The sequence below is a fragment of the Phocoena phocoena genome, chromosome 2 (assembly GCF_963924675.1).
Source record: "Phocoena phocoena chromosome 2, mPhoPho1.1, whole genome shotgun sequence".
Taxonomy (NCBI): domain Eukaryota; kingdom Metazoa; phylum Chordata; class Mammalia; order Artiodactyla; family Phocoenidae; genus Phocoena; species Phocoena phocoena.
Window position 1 is genome coordinate 173,510,148 of NC_089220.1, and position 26,979 is coordinate 173,537,126.

At 42.9% G+C, this 26,979-nt stretch overlaps 1 protein-coding gene and 1 pseudogene across 1 annotated transcript in view; one reads left to right on the top strand and one right to left on the bottom strand.

Annotated features, from left to right (window-relative positions):
- CACNB2 (calcium voltage-gated channel auxiliary subunit beta 2) overlaps positions 1-26,979 on the top strand; it is a 397,653-nt gene that overhangs the window by 4,738 nt on the left and 365,936 nt on the right. The gene's annotated exons all lie outside the window — the stretch shown is intronic.
- On the bottom strand, positions 14,920-15,496 carry LOC136118581 (signal peptidase complex catalytic subunit SEC11C pseudogene; annotated as a pseudogene).

Here is a 26,979-nt window from a genome sequence, read left to right on the forward strand (position 1 = left end):
TATTTCAAAGATGGGGATGAGAGGATGCCTTCCCTCATGAGCTTAGTTCATTTCCCCCAGGACGTGGTTTCCATCCTGGAGCTCGGGGGAGGGGCTGAGTCCTGAGCAGTAAGTGTTGCCTCATGGCCACGGTCCACGGGGGTTGTCGGCTGCGTGTGGCAGATGTTCATGGGGCTTCCCGTGGACGGACTGTGGGAAACCAGGTTGCTGTTGGTTCTACTCTACGGAAGGTTGTTGCGAAGTCACAGCCTAGCTCACCTGGTATATCAAATGCTTCAAAGGCAGAATGGGTTCACAACATGCTGAACTTAGAATTTCCATAGTTCTTTTTTATGTAAATTATGATGTTAGGAGATTTATTTCAAAGGTTTTTCTTCAAGAAGCAGCGTAGTGATAAGACCGCTGAAGCCAGTCTACCTGAGGCTGGATTCTGCCTCTGCCTTTTGTTTATTAGTTGGCTCTTGGACAAGTGACGGAATCTCTCTGTACCTCCATCTCAGCATCACCATCTGCGAAATAGTGGCCACCTCAAAAGTTGGTCGTAAGGGTTACATGAGTGAAAACTTGTAAATTTCTTAGAACGGTACCCGCTACCTAGTTAATACTATTTAAGAGTGTGTTATTCTTACTTATAAATATTATTACCTATTTAGAACATTAGTTAAAACCTGAATAGGAAGTAGACCATGGCAGAAGAAGTAACAATAATGGTTATTGACTGTTATGGTTATTTGCTGTATCTTCTGTCTGTGGCTCCATTTTACAGATGAGACCGTTGAGACACAGAGCAGTAACTTGTCCGCAGTCACGCAACAAGTAAAGTTGGAGTCAGAATTTGAATCCAGGGGGCTGACTAGATCCTTGCTGTCCTGGGTTATGCTGTACTCCTTTGTAACAAATGCCGCGAATAAATGAAAATCAATTTCACATGTTTAGTTCTTTCAGCTAAGAAAGACTTGGAGAAAGACTCCTACCAGTGTTTTTAGGACAAACACAAAGTTATTCTTTTAACTTCCTTCCTTGTAGGAAGGTGAGGATGTCTCTAGCGCTGACAGTTTTCCCTGGCATCGTGATTTTAAAAAGAAAACATTAAGTATCAGTTTTTTACTTCTTTCATCAGAAGTTGCTCAGATTCCCAGTTGGTGTCACCATTTTAGCAGACTCTGTCATTGTTATTGGTCCTGAGAAGTAGAGAAGTATCATTGGAAGAGTGTTTATTTTTTCCTTTCTCCCGTGAAAGTCAAAGAAACACAAACTTTTTGGAATTGTGAAAGTCCCTTTTTTCTTTTTGTTTTTTTAAATAAACTTGGAAGTGAACTCAAGTCTGCATCACCTGCGGTCTCACACTGGTTGGTTTCGAGGTTTGACTGATGCTGATGTTGGCCCATGAATCTGGGTAGAGTTAGACATGTATATACAACACCTGGGCTTAATCAGACCCCTTTAGAAATGATTTTTTGGTTCATTAGGGCTTGTGCTTTGTAAATAGGCACTTTAATTTTAATTTATTGAGGGGTGGAAAGAGTTAAACATGACTTATTGGCACCGTAATTAGAATTAATGAAGATTCTTGTTCAAATTGTTCATGTCCTAAAAGGTATTTAATACATCAAGCTGTGGTTATCTTGGATTTATTATTAAGACAGAAAGATATCCAGGCTGTCTTTGATTGGAGTATAAATTCTTTGTAGTCTTTGGCTCTGTGCTGTGAATAGATCCATCAATAAGAGAACTTCATTTCTCATAATAATAAACCCGGAAAGGCTACAGTTCTTAAAATCCTCTGCATTTCGTGCCCGGCGTAAATTTCTAGTTGATGAAGATAATTCCGTTTTCATAGAATTTGGCTCTTCCCCCCAACGTCATCCAAAGAAAGGGGGAAAAAAATCCCGGAGATTTGTTGTCAGACGTGGAGAAGGAGAGAGAAGAGGTGGACTAGATGTTTATTTTCGCACCAGTACCTAAGCAAGTAAATTAATTTACTGGAAGAAAACAGGAGGCTAGGAGTAGCAAGGCCCACCTGCCATTGAAGGATAGAACATTTGTGCTGTTCTTTTCAGGAGATTGTGTAAGAACTGCTAACTGTATAAATTCTTGGATTCTGCCAAGGTCAGGGAAACTATGTACATCCGCAAAGAAGAGCCGGTCATCAAAGTTAAAGCAGCTTGTGGGGTGCGGTGAGGGCAATGTTAGTAACTGCTCTTCAGTCCCATTACTTCCCTCTTCTATCCTCCTCTCCTCTTCTCTCTCTTTTTTTAGTTTCTTCATTTCCTTAAAGATGTGTTCGCCCTGGCTACGTTTATGTACCTGGCAGTATTCCTAAGATGAACAACAGATGCTAAGGGGGTGACTGCCAGTTTGCTTTATTTCGATGATCCCACAGCCTGGCAGCTTTCATTCAGTGTTCAGGGTACCCCGTGATCTGAGCTCTCTTCTGTGCTCTGCTGAGTATAGCCAGGACTCACCAACTGTCTCCACTGATCATTTTGATAGGTCACCCAACGGCACCAACTGGAGTCCTTTGTGCCCAAAGTTGAGCCTTAGAAATCAACAACTCTTCTTGGACTTTGCAAGCACTGTTATTTTGGTGGGGTTCACGGGGAAGAACTTTGCACCTGATCTGGGATTTTGCTCACCAGTTTATGTTGCGATTGTCAGGAAGTAATCCTGTCGCGTCTAAGGGCTTCCAGGATACAAATTGGAATGACAAAATGGAATGAACCAAATATTTAGCAGAAGGTTGCACGACACTTTTCAGAACACGGTATTCTAAACACATTCCATTGCTTTCCAGTACCATGTTCTCGGGGCTGCTTTTTTGGACCTTTTCTTCGTTCAGATTGGCTTTAAATACAAATGATTAATCACAGAGACACACGGTCTATTTTTTAGTTTTGTTTTGCAGAAGACAGATTAAACTGTGATAATGATTACAGACTCCAGGCCTGCATAGACTGATATGTTTAAGGTTGGATAAATCTTTCAGCCCTTACATACTGGCTTGTTGCCGTGTTAGGCTGTATTCGTCACAAACACAGCTATAAATAATAATGCAGTAGATTTATTGCCACTGTGATTTCCTGTAAATGTCTTTCTATCTTACTAGGCATTCATTTAGATTTTGTGAATGGCAGAATCTGTTCTGAGTCCTCTGAAGAGCTCTTCTTAAATATATCATATAAAAATATCGAGCTCTTCAAAAAGTCCACTGTTCTTTCCATGGTGTAGGCCTTTATGTTACTGAGAATGTTTTACTTTTTTCTTTTAGTTGACATGAGTACTTACAAAGTATTTTTTAAAAGTTCTGTTTTGTACTTCACCATATCATGAGCTTTAACATGTATTTTTCAACATAATTTTTGTAGGAGAACAACGGCATGGTTATATACCAACCTTCCTCATTTTCAGATTGTTTTCATGTATTTGGAACACCTACCCTGTAAACTAGTTTTGATTAGGTTTCCTCATTATTAAAATAATTTTGGAGATAGATGCATATTTTATGTTTGCCTACCTTTTTTCCACTGAGATAAAAAAAAAATCAATTTACAACCCAGAATCATTTCTGTAGGTGTTTTTAGTTTTTAGACTCTCAGATATATTTCAAATTATAATATACTTTCCACTTATGCCCCGTTTTCTTCCATTATTATTCATCTTCTGCCTGGCCAATCCATGCAAAGTCCTAGCTAAATTAGCCCCACTAAATTAATTGAAAACGTACCGGTGATCTAATATGGAGTAATTAGGATGGCTAAGAAAATGGGGTTCCATTAAACAGTGAACTTTCAATAACTTTTCCGAGTCGTGCTGAAGTGAAGCTCAGTTACTTCCCTCTAGGTTAACTGTTCACGTGTCTCAGGTCTTCACAGGCGTCATACCCAAGATAGTAGGCTGATCCAACCAAGGGATAGTTCTGTCTTTCCTATTCTGTCTTTCATAGATGTAAATATCGTCAGCTTCTCTTTGTTCTCTATTAATTTGTTTCTGGAAATCTTCACTCCTGAAGATTATCAGATGCTAAAGAAGTCCTTTTTGAGAGTTTGGCTGATGTCTCAGAAATATTTACAATAGTTCAATTCAACAAGTATTCCCATCTTATCTCATCATTTTTCCACATTCACGACCAAGCATGTGTCTTTACTGCAAAGACCTGAGATGGAGAAAAGGAACGGTTTCTCCCACCCCCGCCCCGGATCTTATCATGATGCTTCCTTTCACCCTCTGCTTATTTTTTTTTTTTTTTTAGAGTTTATATGAATTTATTTGTAAAACATTTAGAATAGTGGTTCTCAACTGGGGACAGTTTTGTCCCCCAAGAACATCTGGCAATGTCTGGAGATACTGCTGGTTGTAACAGCTGGAGGAGGAATGCTACTGGCGTTTATCTGGTGGGTGGAGACCAGGGATGCTGCTAGACATCCTACAATGCACAGAACGGCCCCCCAGCAAAGAATTCTCCAACCCGGGATGTCAACAGTGACGTGCTTGAGAAACCCTGATTTGAAACAATGCCTTGCTCCTGATAAATGTTATATTAGCTAGTGTGACTTCGATGTGTTATGTTAAAGATTCCCTCTCCACTCAGAGTGGAGATAGACAAGAATAAAAGGGAGAAAGGGGACCAGCGACTCTGTTCTGCATGTACACGACGGGTATAATGCTGAGAACTTTTAGGAGGGTTGCAGGTATTCGAGATGGTGTCTTTAAAACGTTTAGCCCAGTGCCTGGCATGTAGTAGGTGCTCAGTAAATGAGAGACTTTAGGACTACCCCACCTTTGTCATTGATCCCAGTGTCACCCTCTGCTTATTTTAGAGTTTGAGGGTAAAGGAGGGAAAAAAACAACAACAGGAAGATGATCACTGTGGGAGGGAAAAACTTTTATAGAGTCTTCTGTTGACTCATAACTGGGAGAAAATATAAAGTTCTTCAGGAAGTCCCTTGCTACCATCTCACCATCTGTGTCATTCCTGTAAAATGGTCCTTGAGTTTTAAGAGACTTATCTTGGCTTAGAGCTTTACATTTCCCTTCATATTTCCTTATGTCCTTGATACACGTAGAAAAGTACCAGCTTCCATTCCTTCTTGTACGTGACACCTGGTGACAGGAGAGCCCAGGGGACAGCTTGACTGTTTGGACTTTCTGACAAGGACACTTGGCCTAGACTCTGCTTTCTCCTCTCCATCCTGAGTGTCTGGGCATTGTGACCTCACCAGTTCTTTCCTAGAAAGTGCTATTTTCTCTGAGCCAGGGGTCCTCTTTTTCATGTAGGTGTGACCTTGAAGTTTACTGCCATTCAGATGTCTCACTCCCATGGAAGGATATGTCCACTCCTCTTTGGCCCAGGTGCTGTATCTGAAAACTGGCCAACCACTTCTTTAAAGCAACCCCCGCCAACCAAAACAAGCAAACTTTTCATTTGAAAGAAAAATAACGTAGATGGTGTACTAGAGCTGTTGTAACAAAGTACTGCAAACTGGGCGGCTTAAACAACGGAGATTTATTTATTTATTTATTTAAAGTTTTTTATTCATTCATTCATTTTTGGCTGCGTTGGGTCTTCGTTGCTGCGTGCGGGCTTCCTCTAGTTGCGGTGAGCAGGAGCTACTCTTCGTTGCAGTGCGCGGGCTTCTCATTGCGGTGGCTTCTCTTGTTGCGGAGCACGGGCTCTAGGTGCGTGGGCTTCAGTAGTTGCAGCACACAGGCTCAGTAGTTGTGGCTCATGGGCTTAGTTGCTCCGTGGCATGTGAGATCTTCCTGGACCAGGGTTCGAACCCATGTCCCCTGCATTGGCAGGCGGATTCTTAACCACTGCACCACCAGGGACGTCCCAAACAACAGAAATTTATTGTCACCTGTTCTGGAGGCTAAAACTCTGAGATCAAGGTACTGGCAGGGAAGGAAAGATCTGTCCCAGGCCTCTTTCCTTGGCTTGTAGGTGGCTATCTTCGTGTTCACATGGTGTTCTCTCTGTTGTGTGTTTGTCTGCAATTCCCCTTTTTATAAGGACACCAGTCATATCAGATTAGGCCCCATCCTAATGACCTCATTTTAATTTAGGTACCTCTATAAAGACCCTATATCCAAATAAAGTCATATTCTGAGGTACTGGGGCTTAGGACGTCAACGTATGAATTTGGCAGGGGTGTAATCCAACCCATAACAGGTGGTCACTCTGTAATAATAAGCATCATATATAATTTGTTTTCTTATACCTTAAGTGTTTAACATTGATGATAGACTTACACTAAAAAGCACTGACCCCAAAATTAACAGAAAAACATCTTTTACTGGAGTATTAAAAGAATAAAAAGGTGCATTTCCCTCACATATGTCAGTGATCCATATAGAAATGAAACAACCATGTATTTTGTAATCAGCCCATGAAACTAATATCTCAATTATGAACCCACTTTGATTTTCTTTATCATATGATCTTTTATTTGGAATATTCAGTTTCTTCAAAGTATAAAACCTCTTCCTAAGGCCTTGATCACTTATACCTAGGGACATGTCAGAGGTTTGTAAAACATTTCAAAGGCTCGAGGCTTTTAAACATTAAACTCATCAGAATAATCCAGAATCTGGTTCTCACTTTAGCGTATGAACTGTTGCACATCTCCAGTAAATGTTTTCTTTGCGCTCAGCTTCAGGACAACCACGAGTACACACACATACAGACATGTATGCATATATGTGTGTGTGAGTATGCTGTGGCTTCGAAGTTTTTCTTTTACCCTTTTCCCTCTCATATTTAAAAACAGAGCTGTAATTTAAAATGTAATTTTATGCCTAAATCATATGTGTCAAGATTGGAGCTACTGTTTTTAAATAATTTTTGTACTTGAATTTCTCACAGTGAATTACTGTCCATTGTGTTCCTGCAGTTATGACTTCAAGCTTATAGACGTTTAATAGCAAGAAGAATGAGGAAATAACATCCTCACTTAATCTTTCTCTCTGACAATTACAAGGAGAGCTGCAGCAAGGAGAAAAACCCATGGTGGGTCAGGATGCCCTGCTATGTGTTAGTTACTTGTGGGGAAAAAAAATCAAAGATCATAGGTCGTCTCTCGCTGATTTATTTGAGGATGCTTCCTGGTTCGCCAAGGTGAGGTTTATACAGAAGAACAGTACTCTTTTCGAGGTCTTATTTCAAGTGATGTTCCTTTAGGAAGCAGGCTGTGTTTAAGGAGTCCAGACTAGAAATCTCTATGAAGGGTTTCACAGTCAAGTGTGTTGTTAGGATCAACGGCTAGACACGTGCATTTTGGAAACCGTTCACAAGAGATTCTAATGCTCACTTATGATTAAGCGCTATTACCTGAAAGGGATCAAGGGATCAGAATGTATCATAAAGAAAAAAAATTAGGTAGCTAGTGGCTACTAGGGAAGTAGTAAACCAAGGCATGACTTACTGACTTATGAATGACCATTCCTGAAGTTGAAGTATACACTATAGTAGAAAAACAGAAGAAAGTCCTGTGTGAGCCCTGAGGAAGTGACCTTTTAATCTGAATAGGAAGGAGAGATAGCATCTAAGCATTTATCCCCCAAATAGTTTTCAGTTTAAAATTCCAATTTAAATGTAACAACTTAATTTAAAATTGAAAATTTTAATTAATAGTTTGAAACTTAAAATGTAAGTGTGCGGTGTGTTTCTGGGATGGTAAGTACCCATGTGCGTGGAACCGGGGCGTATGGAGAGATGGATGGGAGATGAAGTTGGGAACAAAGGCGTGATCTTGGGGGGCCGTGGGGTGTGGTGGCTTGAAGCAGGACCTTGTCTTCTTTGAAGAAAGAATTCAGCAAAGAGACAGAGATTGTGAAGCAGATAAAGTGTTTACTGGAAGCAAAGTACGTGTGGAAGAACACACAGGCAGACTTGGAGTGAGTCGAGCCCAATAGGGGTGGCTGTGATTGCTTACATGGGGGCAGTTTTCCGAGTTCCCTTTGGCCAATTATCTCATTCATGCCCATATTTGTTCTCAGGGCCCTACCCGATTGGCATATGCATCTTTCAGCCAAGATGGATTCCAGCGCAAGGGTTTCTGGGAGGTTGGCAGGACATATTGTGGGCTGGCACCCCTTCCCTTCTCTGACCCCTGAGGAACTTTTCTGTGCACGTGTGGTCTGGGAGGTCTTGACCATGAGGATGAGAAAAATGTGCTCGCCTTATCTTTTACTCAAGCAGGGCTCTGCCCCTGTGGTATCTTTATCTCCAAGTGTCAACAAGAGACTGGTTACAGCTACTCAGCCTGGGGCCCAGCTAACTCCTGCCTCAGGAGGCCACCAGATCCCAGACGCCTCTGTGCCATGCTGGGTTGTGATGCAACGTCCTGGGGCGGGGAAAGGTTTGCAAGAATGCACTAATGGGTTGGCTAATTGGAAAAGCAACTGGTGTGAAAGAAACTATTTGAGGAAAAATGATAGAGACCGCTAACGTGTATTGAATGCTGACAATGTGCCAGCCACTCTCATAAGGACTTTATTTCATCATTAGCACAACTCACTGAGGTGGGCACCGTTAGAATCCTCATTTAAGAGCTGATGAGTTGAGGCCTATGAAGATGAATAATTTGCTCAAGTTCAGACACTTAAAAAGTATGCAGCATTTATTATGTCAAATTGGTGTCCTCTTGGGAATGTCTAGGTGTTTGTTGGGCAATGAGAAACTTTAGACAGTAGTGATGATACTCAGAATCTGGGAGAAGGTGGCATGGCGGTTCTGGGTCATGGGGCCAAGGGCAGCGACTGTGACTATTGACTCTTCGTGTAAGGTATGGGGTCCAGCCACCTAGCCAGGACTCTGCTAGGGCTGGACATAGGAGTGAGTCCCAAGGGCTGAGGTGGCCTCAGGGTCCAGCACCATCAAAGACTCAGGAGGGTCACCTCTTTAGTACTGAGCACATACGAAGAGAGAGAGGTGTTCACAGTTAGGAAATCTGAGTGGAGGTTTTGCAGGTGTTTTTTTTTTTTTTAATTTTATGGAAGTATAGTTGATTTACAATGTTGTGTTTAACTTCTGTACAGCAGAGTGACTCAGTTATACATATATACATTCTTTTTCATATTCTTTTCCGTTATGGTTTATCACAGGATATTGAATATAGTCCCCTGTGCTGTACAGTAGGACCTTGTTGTTTATCCATCCTCTATATACTAGTTTGCATCTGCTCATCCCAAACTCCCAATCCATCCCTCCCCCACGGCAACCACAAGTCTGTTCTGTATGTCTGTGAATCTGTTTCTGTCTCATAGGTATGTTGATTTGTGACATACATTAGATTCCACATATGAGTGATATCATATGGTATTTGTCTTCCTCTGACTCACTTCACTTAGTACGATCATCTCTAGGTCCACCCATGTGGCTGCAGATGGCATGATTTCATTCCTTTTTATGGCTGAGTAGTATTCCATTGTATATAGGTACCATTCACCTGTTATGGACAGTTAGGTTGTTTCCATGTCTTGGCTATTGTGAACAGTGCTGCTATGAACAGAGGGGTGCCTGGATCTTTCGAATTACAGTTTCGTCTGGATATATGCCCAGGAGTGGGATTGCTGGATCCTATGGTAGCTCTACGTTTAGTTTTTTACTCTCCACAGTGGCTGCACCAATTTACATTCCCACCAACAGTGTAGGAGGGTTTCCTTTTCTCCACACCGTCTCCAGCATTTGTTATTTGTAGACTCTTTAATGATGGCCGTTGTGACCGATGTGAGGTGGCACCTCTGTGGTTTTGATTTATGCAGGTATTACTAACTGTACCTGTCTTTACATTTTTCTATAGGTTTGAAAATTTTCAAAATAGCTAGGGGCAAGAGGAAGACGTAGGGTGGGTGGGAGTGGGCAGGGTGCGAGGTAAAGTGAAGGGCAGAAGCTCTTGTGAGAGAGACGAGGACCCCAGGGTGAGGCTCAGAGGGGGTGTTCGGTGAACACCTGCCCCACCGGCACACAGAGAACGGGCAATGTCGCACTCTCAGAGGTTCCATAGCCATGGCCGGCCTGCCTGCCCGCCTCTCCAGAGAGGTTTCTGGGCTGAAGGACCTGACAGAGCACAGCTAGAGGCAGAGGCTGATGTTTTCTACCGGCAACCTTATTAGGGTTTTGCAGTTTTTTAAATCTGTTAAGAGTTTTCCAGTAGATAAAATAAAACCACACGCCAACACAATATAAGCAGGTTTTTCTCATCATCACCAAGTTGAAGAAGGTTAGAGGGATCATAGCCCCAGACAGCTGCTTCTCTTAATGTCATCTTGTGGCTTTTTCAGTGATGTGTGCAAACCCTTTTAAACCCGTGCTGCGACTAACAGCCGTTTCCCCCGGAGTAGAAGTAGTTAGCTCGTAGATGCTGAGAATCAGCCATTCTCTCTCTGTCTCAGGCCATTTGTTTGCGGGAGAGCAGTCATTTGAGAAAATTAGGTTGTTTGGTTACCGAGAGACACTGCCCTCTGCCCTATCTAATTACCCTCTTTTGGAAGAAGAATTGCTTACTGTCTGTTAGACAGCTCTGCATGCTAATGGTCTTTGGGGAGCTGTTTACAATATTCCCATAAAACAGGTCAAAACAGTTTTACTAGCCTTTTCCACAGTTGCTCTCCATCGCAGTTAATACAGGAAGCGTCAGCATCCTGAAGATGTGATATGTCATAAAAATATAATAAACTGTATTTTAATGATTAAAAGAAAAAGAAGATTGCATGTAGCCTGATTTTCAAACACAGTCGTTTCAGGACCACACACCAGTGTTTAGTCTTTTTTATTCAAAGCAGAAGAGCAACTGGGGATTGAAGGTTTGAAGGTATCTACACTTTCTTATGAAGTGATGCTTCTGACTAACTTTTGGTTGTTTATGAAAGCTACATGGAAAACAGACCAGGTACTGATATATCTGTACTTCCTGACTCTGCTAGACTTTATTTGTACTGAGTTCTCTTTACTGGCCCTCATTTACCCAAAGCTGCTTGTTCATTCATTGATTCATTTATTCACCAACGTGTGGCATGTCTTTGCCAGGCACTGGGCCAGACAGAGAATAAAATAACCAGGTTCTTTCCAGTTTTAAGATAAGTAAGTCCTAGGGATGTAATGTACAGCGGGGTGACTGTCATTATCGATACCGTCGTGTATATTTGAAAGCTGCTAACAGTAAGTCTTCAACATTCTCATCACGAAGAAAACAAAATTGTAACTTTATGTGGTGGTAGATGTTAACTCGACTTATTATGGTGATCATTTCACAATATATACGTGCATCGAATCGTTATGTTGTACCCCTAAAATGAATCCAATGTGATGTGTCGATTATATCTCAATAAAATAACAAGGTGCCTAGGTTAAAATACTAAAGCATTTTATTGAATGTATTAGTGCTTTAAAGTCCACTGATAGGAGTTTGGTAATAGAGGTGCTTGCAAAATGTGTTGGGTCCATGGGGCGGGGTGGGGGAGGAACTGATGAATTCTGTCATGGGAAGTGGAGGACATGTCACAAAGGAGGTCTGGTTTGAGCTGGATGTTGAAAGATGGGGAGAAATGTTCTAGGGGGAGAAACTGGGAAGGATGCGCCAGGCTGAGAAAGCTCGTCCTGTGTCAAGGCAGAAAAAAGGGCAGAAAAATGACACGTTCCATCTGCTGTGACTGGTGGGCGGGAGATGAGGCCAAACAAGTCTATGGAGGAACAGCATCCCTGCCCCGTGCGCCCCCTGGAGCACACCTGTGGGTCATCTGGCGTTTCCCGCCAGGACCGCTTCTGTCCCAGAGACGTTTCCCCATCTTTCCAATACCTTCGTCACATCCATCGGTTCTGCCTAAACTGTTCAGAACGTACTCCATCTCAATAGGCACCAAATAAGGGTTTTCTCTCTTAGCTCTCTCTTTACGTGGGGGGCATTTTAAAGGGCAAGATGGATATTAACAAATGCCATATGCCTTCGAACTTACCTTCAAACTGATGTTAGGTTGACCGTGGATGTTTACATTTCTGTGGTTTGAAGAGTTGTAGGTTTCTGGGTCAAAAATGTGTTTTGTTTTAGATTTCATGTCAAAAACGATCTCTTGAGAAAGTTGTATAATTTAAAAAGCGGGCTCTGAATAGGAGTTGACCTTATATCCATAATATATGACTATATATGTACATATATATGTATAAATGTGTACACATTTCCTTCTATGTATGACTTTCGGGCTAATGTATATATTCTAACATTATTATTAAGGTCATAAGTATTTCTTTTGTAAGTTGGCAGTGATCAATCGTAAAACATCCAAGCAGTTCAAATCTGAATTAATTGATATGCACATCTCTTTAGGAGTTCCTTTATTTTAATCTCCAAACATAACTCTTCCTGGATATGTGTTTAGGAAATTATGTACACTTTCTTACTTGGAGGATAGTTACTTGTGCACCAGTTCTTTTGCCTGAAGAGGTCTAGTCCCCAGCGGGAAAGAGGAGGCAAAAAGTGTTGAGGGTCCCCAGACCTCCGCAGAGGGGCAGAGAGAAGGAAAGAATTGAACAGAGCTCGGAAGTGCTTTGAATTCTCTCTCAAACTTCTAGATCCCAGTGGCTTCCCATTTTCCTTCCCAATTACTGAGACTAAAACCGGAAGTTTCTAGAGCCCTGAGGCCAGGCCTCCCCAATCGTTACCCCACCCCCATCCTGTTTTTAAAGGGAAAGTTGCCTAGAATCATTCGCTAAGGAAACAATGGAACAGATTGGGGATGGTGGGAGAGGGGATTGCCAGAGACTGGGGGGCACACCTGGTGTTTTCTTTCTCACTGACTGCTCAACCCTGCAGCTCATTTCAGAAATGCTTGCGTTGACTGTGGAAGTTGACTGTGGAACAGATTAGCCTAAATAACCTTATTATACCAATAATAACTGCAGTAGCATAGAATCTCAAGGAAATTCAGGAGTGATAATACTGGGTCATTGGTAGTAATTTTTTTAAAAAAAAACTAGCTCCTTTTGTTTGATAAATGTGACCTGTATTAGAAAAAATATGTCCTGTTGTGCATGAGGACAACAGGTGATTCCACTTCAGATATCTGCTATCATCATCCTTGTTTTATGTTTCAAATACATCCTAAAATACAAATATATTTATAAAATACAAATATAATATTTATATGTTTATTCTCGTTGAGGCTCTGCTACTCAGTACCTATGTGACCTGGTAAAGTTACTGGAACTCTCAGGTCCTCTGGGAAGAAGGATAATAATACAGAACTGGTAGGGGAAGCAGGCATTCAACTTGGTCACAAACACATCTATTCTCTGAGGGAAGACAAAACATCCACTAAGTGATTGCAGCTTTAAGCCAGGTGTCATATCAAAGGACCTGAGTGCAAAACTACCTGCTTAGCCAAGCAAATGAGGCGTCTCCCCCAGGTCCCCACCCACCACCTGTTCCAAGCAGTGTTTGTTCTAAGCGCCTTTGGTGTGGAAGTTCTGGGAGAACCGTTTGTGATGCCTCCACATCTAAGAAAAAATCATGCAGACGTTCCATATTTCCTGGAGCCGGATTTGTTTTTAACCGTTGTTGTTTGCCTGTTTTTTACTTCCTTTGTCAAAGGCTGCTCAGGAGGCTGGTAATAAGGCGGAAGGCACGGCTGCTGAATAAATCAGCTACTAGGAGGGTTTTTAATCAACAGACAATGTGATGGTTTTTTCCCCAGAAATTGATTTTGAGCAAAGCATTTTACATCAAAGGGCCTTCATTCAGCAAAAATGTGATTTCTGGGTGATATCTTAGCCTAGATCTGAATCCCCCCTTCTCTTTTTTTTCCCCCTGAATCTATACTTAGAATCCATCGATCACTTTTCACTGCCATTGTTTTCATTCTCTGCCTCAGGAGCTAAAGGATCCATTTTGTCCATTCAGTTTTCCCCATTTTACTCAGACATTGAAGGCAAGCTTTCAGTTTTTTGATCGACATGCTTTCTTCTTCAGGTGCTGTGTCCCCATGGAAGATTGGCCTAGGTGATTTAGTGGAAAATTAGTTGGACCATAGAAATCCAGTTTGAAAAGCAAATGTGTTATTTTCCCCAAATGTAAGCACCTGGAGAATGATTTTTAACTGTGGCACCTTTACCTAGGCCAGTGGTGATAATTTGACCAGGGCTTGGGTTTCCCTGCAAAGACCTGATAAAACCTACTTAATCTGGAGACTTGTTACTTTTCCACAGTCTGTTCACAGCCAAGAGAGTTTTAAAAACAACGGTTTTCTTCTGTTTAGTTCATTCTAAATCCGCATCTTGAGTATACATGATAAATGGTGATTGGGCGCCCAGATTAGCCTAAATAACCTTATTATACCAATAATAACTGCAGTAGCATAGAATCTCAAGGAAATTCAGGAGTGATAATACTGGGTCATTGGTGGTAATTAAAAAAAAAAAAACTAGCTCCTTTTGTTTGATAAATATGACCTGTATTAGAAAAAGTACGTCCTGTTGTGCATGAGGACATCTACGTGTTTACCAGGTGATTCCACTTCAGATATCTGCTACCATCATCCTTGTTTTATGCTTCAAATAAATCATAAAATACAATTACAAACATAATATTTATGTGTTTATAATACTATAATTTATAAATGCAATTTATAGATTATATTATATTATATTAGAAATACAATATAATTGATAAATACAATCTAAATACTTATAAATTATACGATATATTAAATAAATAATAAAATATTCAATAGTTTTTAGAACCTGCTGAAAATATCGGTTATCATTCTTGTATTTTGTTTATTTTCAGTGATGAATCATTTATTCGAACAAGACAAAAATGTCTCCACATTGTTTCCTTTTATACAGAAAGAGGAACATTTCAAATATATTAGCTTCTCTCTGTTTCAACAGGATTTATTTCCGTCTGGTCCCAGGAACTGCCTTTCACTTTAGGGTTCACGTTTTAGTAACACATATGCACCCATTACAACCAAAAGAGCACACCTGAATTTTGGATGGTCGTTTGTTATTATGGTGACCATACCAACCTATGGTAAAAACCCTCCGGCTCTCCCCAACATGTCCCTCTTTTCGAGCCAGCTCTGGCCTTCTTTGTACTAGCCTCTATCCCCAACACCATTATTATCTCCCCTGGTCAGAATTTGATGTCTCCATTATCTTTTTCATGAGCTTTGATAACTCTGTGAACTATTGGAATGTCTCGTCTCTTGACTTTAAAAGCAGCGATTTCAGCAGCTCTAATCAGGTGTTCCAGGGAATTTGTTAGGAACAGAAGGTGACCCCTGTGAAAGGCTGGCCCACGCTGTCATTCAGCACCACCACGATGGGACTCTCGCTGCCAGGGAGGACGATCAGCCCTTTCCAGATCCTGAGCGCAGAAGACACGGTCATGGCAAAGTTTAAGACCAAGTAATAGAGCTGGTGCTTGTTCATCTTCCTCGGGTCCCCAAAGGTGTCCAAGCCGGACGCGGGGAGATGTGACCCCACGGTGCCCATGCACACCATGCCGGGTTCTCTGGGAGCCGAGGCGGCCCGCGGGCTCCGGGTGTCACAGACAGCTGCGGAGCACCGGCCAGACCCCCCACCCAACGGCCTTCATCATTCTTGTTTTCTGATTAAATGCAGGTGGTTTTCTCTGAATATAAAATTAATATGCGCTCACTTAAAAATAGTTCAGAAAAGAAAGATTGCCCGTGATTCCACGACCCAGATCTATTTACATTTTAAGATAACATGTGGAGAATTGGTGATAAAACATATGGTTACAATATTGCCCTCTGAATAAAGTCCTCTGATTGAGTTCAACTTCAGTTTGGAGGACTTCACTCAATCGATTGTAGACTTTTGACCAAATGCTTGTATTTTATAAGGTGGGTATTGTATACAAGGTAGTGCAGACTGAGTCCTTCATTAGAAAATTTGACTTCTTGGATCACAGCATTTGTTTCCTTGGTCGTCATTTGTACTTACGGACCCGTTCTTCCCCTTTGTTCACATCTCCCCTCCAGTTTCCCTGTGTTCATCTTCGGAAGGATCCTTCTTTCTGGAAGGGATATCAGTTAGAATCCTCTGTGGCAGGAGCCTGCACACGGGACCCAGTCTGGCTTAAGCAAAAAGGAGGTTTGGGGCTCATTGAACTTTCAGGCCCAGGTGTCAGTGACTGGAAGGGCACCTCTGTCCTTGGGCGCCTGGTTTCTCTCCATCTCTCGCCTCTGCTCCCCCCCCCGTGTGCTTCATCCTCAGCCCTAGGTGGTGGCACGATGGTGCCCGACAGCATCAGGCTTCCATCCTTCCAAGTTCATGTTCCGTTGCCCCTCACTGTGACTTGAGTGATTGTTCAGCCGTGGATGGAGAGCTCAGGCTGTGGTCTCTGATCCGCTGATGGGCCAGACCCAAGCCGCACGCTCACTCGGGAGGATGAAGAGGCAGGGAGAAAAGTCAGCTCCACATAAGACACGTGGATTAGGAGGGAGAAAGGTGGCGACTTCCAGGGGAATATCCAAGAGCTGTTACCAGGGGAAGAGTGAACGGGTTTAGGATGGTGGCAAAAAGAGCTGAGGTCCACTTCAGAGGATGAATGAAGCCTTTAGACCTGTGAGCTCTCAGGTTCCTAGGGGGGCTCAGGAAAACACCATACCCCAGGTGTAGGTGCAAGGAGAAATCATTGCAACCCCTCAAGCCTTCTTCCAACCGTACTATGCTTTCTCCCATCTAGAAGCAAGTGGATTCCTAGTGGGAATGAGTGAGTCTGAGAAAAGATATCTTCCTGGAAATATGTATGTACATTTATGTGTCTAGAAATATGTGTTCATGAGCATGTGTGCTGCCCCTATAATTTTGAAAGGATCAAATCTTAGTCTTTGTTATAAAACCACTCCAGTTACCAGTGTAAAATTAGAATGTTTCAGTGGTGTATGTGTGCGTTATATGTGTTGGTGTATGTGTTGAAAAAGCCCATGTGGGCATCAGAGGACTGGGCTAAATCTATTTATTACGGTCTTAATAAAATTTGAGTGGCACTAATGTGCTCAAGGCAGAGGAGAGAGTTTGGCTGGTTTTAGAAACCAAGAAGTTGTGTTCTTGATTTTTTTTTTTTTTTTAGCTTGAATATAGTATTGTCAGGTTTTACCACAAGACTAGACACCTTAAGGGAATTTAATGAGATGTTTGAGAATCTTACTAATTGGGGCAAATTAAGATATTAAGATTGAGATTGTATATTTTTTTAAGGAGTAATCATAACTTTTGCTTGGGATCTTAATTCAGCGGAAAGGAAGGTTTCATTTGCCAGTTTGTGAGGTGTTCAACACAGTGTGCGTTACCATTGGCTTTGTCATTAAAAGTACCCGCGACACCCATCCAGAGAAAACTGTTGTCCTTGTTCTCAGATCTCTGTAGTAAGGATTTTTTTGGTTGTGAATGTCAGAATCCCATCTGAAACCCACATAAGCAAAAGGGAATTTGTTTCCACTCATAACTGTCAAAGGCTTGGATGTTATTAGAAATGATAAGATGCTGGTAGGACTGTGTCTCCTGCCTAGGTATTGGAGTCTCTCCTACCGCAGACCAGATTTCACCGTGTAGGCCGGGACATAACCATTGGAAGCCCCAGGCTCCCTTCCTGCCATCTTTGATAACGAATAAAAGGCTGTTGCTTCCTGATCCCCTTTTCTAATTCCATTTCAAAGAACCACCGAGAAGGACTCTTCACTGACCTGCTTTAGTTCAGGTACTGCCTTTTGGACCAGTCTCTGTGGGCAAGGATGAAGTAGCATGGTGGACCAGTTTGGCTAAAATGTGTGTGTCAAGGGTGGGCAGATGGCGTGGTTAGAGTGGGGGAAGGACAGACCAAGGAAGGAGGGTGTGGGTTGCTATCAGAAGAAGTCAAAAAGGAGTGCACGGCAAGCCAGTTATCAGTGGAAAGAGTTGATTTCTGTTACCCACGATGCTCGTATGAGCGCCTCTTCAGAAAGCAGACATCTCAGAGACATGGGTCCTTTATGACACTCTCTGTCTTCCCCATGAAGTAACGGAGCCTCACTGGAGGCACAGATCCAGAAGGAGGATCGAGCAAGGTGGAAGGTTAAAAGATCTACTCTCTCGGGGAATTACATAACCAACATCTTTCAAGGTGTGAAAAGCTAGCCCTTCCATCTGAGTAGTTGATCGAAAATGCTTTTATCTTGGATTTCACTCTTCCCCTTAGGTTCCATTCACATTGGGCTTTCTAGTTTCCCAGGCCTGTTTTCATACACCATTTCTTTCCAACTATACAGTCTCTTCTGAAGGTCTGGAAATAGAAGTTCAGAGAAGTTTGGCCCAAGGTCCCAGAGCTAGGAAAGGGCAGAGGCAGGGTTTAACTCCGGTGCTCACCACACCACACCACACCAGGCTCTCTTGGTCGTTAGGTTCTGTTTTCATCTTAGTGTCACGAGTATTCACTGCTAAAAGCCTACACCTGTTTTACTTTACCTTCAACGTGTGTCTTAATCAACAAGTGTTAGGACTAGCGTGTTTATTTCAGTCATTTAGTGGCAGGATCGCCTAGCCACTTCGAGCACAGACTCTGGACTCCCCGGACTGCCCGAATTCAAGTCCGAACTCTCTAGTTCTCAGACTTCAGGCAAGTAACTTAACCTTTGTGAGTTTCAGTCTCTCTTCAAATGGGAAGAATGATCAGACCTATCTTATAAAGCTGTTTCGAGAAATGGAAAAGCTGATGGAGATGAAGGAAAGCTACTTCATCAAATACTCGCACCCTCCCTCGCTGGTACAGGGTGAATGTATGAATATTGGCTTGAAAGGTGCTAATAACAGATTCAGGTCAGCGGCTTCTTTTAGGTCAGTGTACATATCTTTACAGGATACCCACAGGTGAAAGATGCATTTGTGACGGAAGGAGTCTGGAACATGTTAAGAAAGGTTTCTTAAGAACTGTAGGCCGTAGGAACTTTAGGTTTGATTCTGACTTTCGGAGGTGGGTTAGGAGTCCTTAAAGAAGCAAGTTTGTGCTTTAGTGTTTTCTGCCTTTGAATTAGGAGGTAAGTGGTGAGTCACTGAGGTTTCTGAATATGGCGAGACGTGCTTCCAACTGTCCGACATGTTTTCTTACACGGAAAGCAGGGACATGGTATGTCTTGTGGATGTTCAGATGTTTGTACCCCCAGGTCGGGCTGTGTCTTGTTACATTTTTGTAGGATATGCTTAGCAGTTCACTGAGACTTTCAAATGTTTGGATTTTACATTTCCGTCAAGTGACACAGACATCCTTGCGAATTAGTGAAGCTCAGGGCAGTTCTCCAGCAGAAAGTGAAGCTGCCTCTGTGAAATGAGTAAATTCGTACTAAATTTGATTAGTACAAATTTAGTTATAGAAAGTGAAAAAGAGACTATTCTATAATAGCTACTGAATGGAGACTCTGTTCTCTAATAGTTACCTTCTAAATGCTTTGAAAAGGTGCCTTGTCTTTGTTTAATTTGGCCGTTATTCGAGAGAATAAAAATTTAGCACCTTTGAAAGTGGGGCTTTGAGACACTTTTATCTCTGAGTTCACATTTGCTTTATTGTTTTCCTTGATTCAGGCACCACAGTGAGCATGCGAGCCCGATGGCTGTTCTTTCTAACTTGCATCCAGATTTCAGGAGAGTTTAGATTCGTTGAGCACAGCCTTAGATTGTTTTTCCCTTGGACTAATACAAATGTTTAAAAAAAGAAATTCATCTTAGAGAATTGAGACTCTTCACTTTGATTTCAAGACTTAGAAAACACATTTAGGAACACAAATCAAAATGAAGAGTGTTAGAGCATCAGTGTCATACACTTATTTATAAATAAAATATTAATATATGATATATCAATAAAATAACCTTTAAACATGCTCTATTAACCATCTTCATCCGGAGATTGATACGTATGCAGCCACACGGACGGACCTAGAGATGAGCATACCGAGCGGAAGTAAGTCAGACAGAGACAAACGTCATATGACATCACTCATCTGGGATCTAAAAAAAAATGGTACAAATGAACTTATTTACAGAACAGAAATAGACTCACTGACATAGAAAACAAACTTACAGTTACCAAAGGGAAAGGGGGTAAAGATCAATTAGGAGGTAGGGATTAACATATACACGCTATTGTATATAAAATAGATAATCAGCAAGGACCTACCGTATAGCACGGGGAACTCTACTCAATATCTTGTAATAACCTATAATGGAAGAGATTGTAAACAAAGAAAAAAATATATGTGTATAACGGAATCACTTCGCCGTACACCTGAAATTAACACAACATGGTAAATCAGCTGTATGTTGATAAAAATTAAAAGAAGAATTTCTATCTGGCTGATGAGCATTTACCTCCCAATAGGGTCTTGTGTTTAAATGCTTTTAAATAAATCTATAGGATCTTTGGGTTTTCCACAGCTCTTAGGATTAAACACAACGTGATTATGTAGATCAGTGTCAGCCTTTGCATCGTGCAGCCTGCAATACATGTTTCAGAAGTCAGTCGCTGCTGTCAGTCCCCACGTTGGCGCCAGTGTGGTCATGAGGGCTCTCCTTTGACTGGAGGCCTCAGTGAAGTAGGCAGAGACTTGAACAGAAAGATCTGTCCCCTCGAGCACATCCTCGGTCACCTTACCCTCTACTGGCTGACTTGGTTGCACATTAAATGAGCAAGATGGATGCAAGTCAAAGGACTGGGTCAGAATAAAGCTATTATGTATGAAGAAAAAATGAGAATGATTGAAATGTTAAATCAACATTCAGTACCAAATGTTTTAGGAGGAGCGTTCATTTTGTTCAAGTTAAGGTTCCTATTTGCTAAGTCTTTGGAAATCTCTCTCTCTCTACACACACACACACACGTCCATACATATGCGGAGCCACTGCCACGGGACTGGGGACTCCAGTCTTCTTGTTTTTTAAATTCAAAACATGTCCCCCACCCACCAATTCTTGTGGTGTCCAGTAGAAAGCAAGCACAGTGTGTGCTTTTCCAGTAGAAACTTAGGGTGGGGGGTGAGTTCTTGCCGTTGTACTTGCAACAGACACTTTCAGAGCATTGAGATTGGATTGAATTCTGAATTCAGCACATTAGAGATGGGGACACATTTTTTGTCTTCATCAGAGTCATTCCTTGTATGCCAAGGAAAATGGTGTACTTCGATTCATGACCACACAATGTTTCCTCGTATTATTACATGAGTGTCTGCATATTTGGCTTCGTACAAGCAGGGTAAGGAAAGGGAAAGCCTCAGTGATTGTGAGGGGGATTGACAAGGACCTACCACCCAACACCCAACAGAGGACATTGCCTGATTGGGTCTCTGATCCCAGGAAGCTTAGAGTTTTCCGTAGGAGCTAAAATATGCACAGAGTGTGCTTAATAGAAGAGAGTGGAAGTGTCTTAAACAGGGAAACAGAGAATGTGCTCCAGCAATTGAGTGTTGGAAGATGGTGTTCTTTTTTTTGAAGATTGTGTTCCTACCAGGGAATCACAAAAGGAGTGCGGGAGAAATTAGATGTGATCCTCCAACAGTGGGAAGGAAAGGCATTCTAGGAGTAGGGACCAGGGAGACACAGATGTGACAGGAGGAGAAGCACGATTTCTGTAGAAGAATAGTGAGGAATCTTTTTACCTGGTGTTCAGGTAACACTAAGAATTCGTGGCAGGCAGGTATAGAAAGGTGGGTTGAAGGAAATGGTGGACAGATGGAATGCCAGATGAAAGAATTAGAATTTAGAGGCTGGAGACAGATAGTCTGGAAGTACCTTCTCCGTCTGGGGGGGGTGGCTGCGATAGAGGGGTTCCAGTAGGAGCAGCCTTAACTCAGAGAAGGCTGGGCAAGCTTCAGCTTAGCAGGTGAGGGATGTGGGGAAATCTGTCCATTTCAGCCCAGAGTTTCAGGGGACAGAGAGAAAGTGAGGGGAAAATAGGGAACGGCTGAGTGGGGATTTTGGTTAGGAGTAGAGAATTCCAGAACTTGATAAAAATGCCAGTGAGAAAGGGGATAGAGGTGGGTGGGGGAGATGCCCTCTGTTTCAGGCAGTGACTGGGGAAAACCGTTCCACTCACATCGCAGTCTCCCTGCACCTGGGATTTAGGTTGTAAAGACATTTGGTGAAGAGAAAAATACAGAAGCAGAAGTACCCTTTAGAGTGCTACAAATCCCCTGTAAGATACAGAATGTATATATAGCACTGAATTCATCCGGTATACAGAAAGTAGCTGGCTTGCACTTAGGAGTCATACTGTGTGTATTTTGAAGCTAGACTCCCATCTAACGGGGCAAGGCGACCATCCTGGGAGGACAGAAGCTATGAGAGCGATGGCAGGATGCGGTACCTCTTCCCCCGTCTCAGATTCCCAGGGGGACACATACTCATCATCATCCTCCCTCTTCTTTGTTTAGTGGTGGTTGTTGAGGACGCAGAGTTGAATTTGGAAGTCGTGGCGAGGATGTGACTTTGCTGTATTTGTTCTCTCTTTCAGTAGTCAGTCTGTAGGGATTGAGGGCTTGATCTTTGTCATATAAGCCCGGGCACCCGATTCTTTGTGTGTATGTGTGATACTTGCTGTCAGGGGTCTTCATAGTGATTTTTAAGCCATTTCACACGGTACTTTAAGCATTAAGCATACCTTATGAGTCTTTGTTAGAGCTTAAGTAGTACTGAAACGTCTCAGATTCATCCTCGTTCAGGAAACATTCCTTAAATATCTTTTTGGTACGTGTCTATCATCATTTAAATATACGCCAGACCCTGAAAGTCACAGGGATTCGTCAGACGGGGGTCACGTCCTCAAGGATCCGCTTGGCCAACAGAATCTCTTCTTTTTCGATTCCTGTTACTCTCATTTATTTCATCAGGGTAAGGTAAGGTCACACACACACACACACACAAAGATTGTGATGCGGGTGGAGGGGTCTTTCCCCTTCTTCTTGTTTCCTTTAGCATGGATGATAGAAGCATCTTTGGCTGAAGGTGAGAATATTGGGGGTGAGGGTGCATAGATCCTTACTATGGAAGGGCTAGCAGAAATTCAGGTGAGAATCTGAATCAGCCTTCCTGCTTGCAGTGCATTCTGTTTCTGAAGTTGGTGAGGAGTAGCCTTGCTGTCGCCATGGGGATAGGGACTTAGAAGGAGCCACCGTTAGCAAGTCTGTTTGAAACTCTGAGAACCTTTGAGCCAAAGGGAAGTGGCCGGTAATGGATCCCAGGGGGGCTCCTTGGGTGTTTCAACTACCAAACCCTGCAGGGAAGGGGCTGAGGGAGTGACCAAAATATAGAGCAGCATCAAGCTCTTCACTCTACCTTTTTTTTTTTTTTTTGGCGGTACGTGGGCCTCTCACTGTCGTGGCCTCTCCCGTTGCGGAGCACAGGCTCTGGACGCGCAGGCTCAGCGGCCATGGCTCACGGGCCCAGCCTCTCTGCGGCATGTGGGATCTTCCCAGACCGGGGCACGAACCCGTGTCCCCTGCATCGGCAGGTGGACTCTCAACCACTGCGCCACCAGGGAAGCCCTTCACTCTACTTTTTTAAAGAGAGAGACAGAGACCTTCTGGCATCTATGTGTTCTAGTAGAGACGTGCACGTAAACAAATGATAATTTTCTAGGCTTTGCTTTCGAGTGGGTTTCTACCAATTGAATAACTACCAACATTTCCATTGCAATGTAATTACCAGGAAATAAATGTCAGGGACTTTAATTTTCTCACCTCCTTTTAGCAGAATGTCAGAAAACAAGATGATCTTACTGTGAGGTCTGGAGTGACACAGCTCATAAAGAGCCAGGACAGTAGCCCTGCTACCTTGTAAATTGTTTGAGGAAATGGCTAGTTATCCGACAACCATTTAGAAGGGTCCTCCGTGCCTCTGGGTCAGAGGGGCGGGGTGCGTGGTGGTGGTCGGATCCGCTCACCTGCGGAGAACTGGCATCGTCGGTCTTTCTTCCTACGGCCCTTGCCCCCTGCACCCCGTCTCCGCCACCTCCTCCATTCCATTTAGTCTCTAACACACCTGCTCACTCTTGTTGAATGAAACTTTGGTGTTTGGGGTCATATATGCTCTTTTGCGATCTAGAACGTGCCCTAATCAGCCATGCCTATTTATCTCCGTTCCTTCAATTTTTTGACATCTTTGGACAAAGTGAAGCTCACATCGGTAGGTTTTTCCAGACAGAACTCAAGAATTTCTTCCGAGTACTTGAGGCATTTGTGTTTGAGTTTGGGGCTCACATGTTTGCCTGATACCTTCTTGGATACTGGTTATTTTCTTGTGCTTATTAATGAACATACGCACTCATGTGTTTAAAAGGTACTTTAACAGCAAAGAAGGACTTTAAAACTCTTTGCATTCAGACGACTCATCCAAACTGCATTTCCCCTCCAGGAGTCTCACTTTGGGATTTTACCTTTCTCTGACTTGCATTAATTTCATAAAAAACCCCTTTAGCTCATCGTTGGCAAAGATGATGCTCTCCATGGGATACTCCTCGGGTATAGATGCGGCTCTAAGAAAAGACGCGTCCTGAAGGTCCCATCCTTACGCTTGTATGCACAAGTTGGCATGACTACGGGGTCCGCTTCCTCTGCTGGCTGGAACCCGGGCTATTTATAGTGTCTTTTCTTGGCTTCTGAGTTAGCGTATCAGCGTGTATTTATGCAAGGGAGAGCTCTGAGGCCATATAAGACTGTAGTTTAGAAACCTAGTAGCCTCATTTGCCTTCTGCATATTCTGGATGGAGAAGAGCGATATTATATTTTGCCAACACAGAACTGGAACGGGAACGGAGTGACAAGACACATTACTCCAGCTTTGCTGAAATCACGGGTGATGTAAGCATGGCATGAGGCAGAGTCTACACAGGGAGAAGAATCGCCCAAGGATGAGTGACAGGGGAGTTGTCCCAGATAACAGGGCTGCTGTCAGTGGCACTAGATTAAATCTTTCGTTCCTTTTGCAGGTGGACAACACCTCAAATTCCTGCTCATTCCCAGAGGCATGGATGTTTGCTTTGAGGCCAGTGATTTCCCATAATGATGCCAGGGCAGGGAGGGTGATGTCATGGAAAGAACACGGGCCAGATAAGACTGACCTTTCATCTTGGGCCCTGCAGGCACGAATCTGGTGACACTGTAAAGGTCAGTCTCCCCAATCTCCAGTTTTGTCATCTGCAGAAGGGGAAGTTTACATCCTCCCCTCACAGGGCAGTTATGAGGGGCAAGGATAATATAAACCATAAGCAAAGCCTGGCACAGAGCAGGTGCTAATCAAATCCTGAAAACTCCCGAGACATAAAAGTAAATGCAGCATAGGCAATCTTTTCCTCAAGGATCCACATTAAGGTTTTTAGCCAAGTTGGAAAAAAAGAGACCAAATGTATCTTTGGGATTCATTTCCCTTCTGCCTCTGCACCTGGCCTCCAAGGGTCATCTTGTCCTTTAAATTCTCCATCTGAGTAAGTACCTAGATTGGGAGGACCTCCCCTCAGTCTCCTCCCGTCTCCCGTAAATCTTCCCTCCAGGTGAAAGCAAAGCTGAGACTTTAAGAGATTCTCGCAGTTGGTAAACAGAATCTTAATAGCGAGTAGATGTAAGCCCATAGCTTTGGTTGAACCTCTTTCCCTTTGTGGCGTTTGGTACCTTTGCTGACTGTATTCGGCTAAGTTTTAGCCTTTAGAGAAAATAACCTACCAGGAGCGCTGGTTTGCCGTTCTCTTATACGGCCAGGAGTCAGAGTTTTGAAATTTGAGGTTAACTTAAACGAAAGCCAAATGAATCCTAAGAAGGCCTAGTGGCCCCTGTGGGCATTTTGTAGCACACTGTGTGCCTTTGTTGTACAGGCTGATTTGACTTGATTTTTTCCCTTTTTTTTTAATTGAAGTGTAGGTTGATTTACAATGTTGTGTCAGTTTCAGGTATCCAGCAAAGTGATTCAGAGATATTCTTTTTCAGATTCTTTCCCATTATCGCTTATTACAAGATATTGAATATACTTCCCTCTGCTATACATCCTTGTTGCGTATCTATTTTATATATAGTAGTGTGTTGTCTGTTAATCCCAAATCCCCAACTTATCCCCCCCACCGCTTTCCCCTTTGGTAACCATGAGTTTGTTTTCTACGTCTGTGAGTCTGTTTCTGTTTCATAGATAATTTCATTTGTGTCATAGTTTAGACTCCACATATGAGTGACATCATATATTTGTCTTGCTCTGTCTGACTTAACTTCACTTAGTATGATAATCTCCAGGTCCATCCATGTTGCTGCAAATGGCATTATTTCATTCTTTTTTATGGCTGAGTCGTATTCCATTGTATATAGGTACCACATCTTCTTTATCCATTCCTCCGTCGATGGACATTTAGGTTGTTTCCATGTCTTGGCTATTGTGAATAGTGCTGTTATGAACATTGGGGTGCCTGTAGCTTTTCGAATTACAGTTTTCACCTTTTCTGGGTATATGCCCAATAATGGGATTGCTGGGTCGTATGGCAGCTGTATTTTTAGTTTATTAAGGAACCTCCATACTGTTCTCCATAGTGGCTGCACCAATTTACAGGCTGATTTTAGTATCAAAGAGTGGGTCTGGGGGGGAGTGACAGTGGTATAAGCTAGTAGGGGTCCACTGGGTGACGGGGGAGCAGCGTCCCCTGAGTAGACCATGGGCTGCCCTCCCTTTGGCCCGCTTGTGTCTGGAGTGCTTGCTTACCATTTTTGAACGTTAGTAGAAGAGGTACCTAAGCTTGATAAAATTTTTTTTTTTTTTTTTTTGCGGTACGCGGGCCTCTCACTGCTGTGGCCTCTCCCGTTGCGGAGCACAGGCTCCGGACGCGCAGGCTCAGCGGCCACGGCTCACGGGCCCAGCCTCTCCGCGGCACGTGGGATCTGCCCGGACCGGGGCACGAACCCGTGTCCCCTGCATCAGCAGGCGGACTGTCAACCACTACGCCACCAGGGAAGCCCTAAGCTTGATAA